General features: G+C 39.2%; 1 pseudogene; it reads left to right on the top strand.

The window, feature by feature from the left end:
• LOC138036625 (uncharacterized) overlaps positions 1-1,638 on the top strand; it is a 3,102-nt pseudogene extending 1,464 nt beyond the window's left edge.
• The last annotated feature ends 337 nt before the right edge of the window (positions 1,639-1,975 follow it).

Below are 1,975 nucleotides of genomic sequence, written 5' to 3'. Positions count from 1 at the left end.
GTTTTCAGTTCAGGATTATTTTGAGGAAGCTACTGAAGATGATATGGTGCGTGGGTGTTTTCGAAAATTAGAAGAGTTTCTGCCACGCCTTGCAAAATTTTACTTGAGGAAGGGTGGGAAAGAGTCTCTGAAGTGGTTTGGCAATGCTGAGGGAACATTCCTTGTTGCCCTTGGGGGAGATGGGTGCCCTTTCGGAAAAAATGAAAGTGCATGCACCTTTTTAGTAAGCTTCTTAAATGTTGGCAAGAGAGTTGCTTCCAACAATGACAACTTCATTATATTTGGTGCTAATTGCGAAGAATCTTGTTTGACTGTGAAGAAGTATGTGCAGTTTCTATGTCAAGAAATTATTGACTTGCAAGGAAAAGTTTTTGAAATAGAGGGTCTCAAGGTTTCTTTTAAGTTTGAAGAAGTACCAAATGATATGAAAATGCTAGCTATGTTGGGGGGTGAGCTTTCCAACAGTGCAAAGTTTTTTTCCTCTTTCGCTAATGTATCCAAAGACAATTGTTCAGATTTAAAGGGTACATTTGGAAATAACGGTAAGACCATGTGGCGTCCTTGGAAGTATGAAGAAAGGACCGCATTTGCTAATAAAGTTGACAAATTTAAGAAGTCCTTGACAACAAAACAACTCAAAGAAAAACAATTCCGTAATAAGGTTACAGAATTTATTTCTCGGAATAAAAGTCGCCAGGAATTTTTGTACCTCTCATTGGCAAATTGATAGATAAAGCTCATGTGGAACCCCTCCATGTAAAGAATAATGCATGGCAGTATTTTTTTAAGGGTGTCTTAAAAGAGGCTATTGCCAAATCAAATCTGCCTGAGACATGCAAAAAGTTCCTTGATGTCCCGAGAGATAGCCCTTTCTCGCATATTGTCACTGCCCTGAAGTTTGAAGTGAAAGCTAAATGCCTTGCTAGAAAGGTTATGAAGTGGTATGATGAAACACAGGGCAATGGTCAAGATTTGCAATACCGCTTTACAGGGAAAGAATCCAGACTGTTTTGCCATAATTTTATGCGGTTAATAAAGTGGCTAAGTAATGAGAAAGATTCTAGACTTCAGAGACAAACAGTTTTGACATATGCATACGTCGGGCTGAGACTGAGAGATTGTGTGTCCATTTTTAATAGGTTTGACATCACAGCTGAACAGCTGAGTCAATTGACTGTAGTTGCAAGGGAATACTTTCGTTGTAATGCTTTATTTCTGCCATCATCCATAAATCCAACTGTTTGGACCATTGGGCACATAATACCCAGCCATACACAAGATGTGTACAGCAAATATGGGCAGGGTCTTGGAACTGTGACCATGGAAGGGAGGGAGGCAAAACACATAGCATTAAAGAAGCTCAGTGAGAATACAACTTTTCAGCGACGGTGGCCTGAAATTTTTAAACATGAATTTGTCATGTTGATTTGGCTTTCAGAACAGGGATTTGAGCCAAATACATACAAACATAATGCTGTTTACATTCCAGGTAGGGTTTTTGATGATAACAGGTACTGTTATTGTAATCTTGAAAAAGCAGATCCTAGGGAAAGCCAGTGTACTTTTTGTGGTGACCCCTTGATGGACGTGATTCAAAAAATTAAAGTATTGACCAAGGAAGAGTTCTGTCACAACTGATACGTTGATGTACTGCATGCATTTTACATGGGTAGTGCATCCGATTATGTTAAGAAAGGCTTATCACCTAATAAGGCCTTTCTCCAGGCACGGATCCAGACTGGTTTCACCGTTTTACAGAGATCGGTCAAATGGTTAAAAAAAATTACACAAAATCGAGGGACAGCAATTTAGCGAGTGAAAATCTAAAATATATATCAGCACCTAGCGTCTAGGAAAATGGTTAAGGTTTTTTCCTGGATCTGTGCCTGGTCTCTTGACCTTTGACAATTCTCCCAAATGCAGTGTCAAAGTGCCATGAAATTTACATAACCCACATTCTCTAAGTTGGACTGCT

The sequence above is a fragment of the Montipora capricornis genome, unplaced genomic scaffold (assembly GCF_036669925.1).
Source record: "Montipora capricornis isolate CH-2021 unplaced genomic scaffold, ASM3666992v2 scaffold_492, whole genome shotgun sequence".
Taxonomy (NCBI): domain Eukaryota; kingdom Metazoa; phylum Cnidaria; class Anthozoa; order Scleractinia; family Acroporidae; genus Montipora; species Montipora capricornis.
Note: the sequence above shows the minus strand (reverse complement) of the source record. Positions and strands in the feature narration are given on the sequence as shown.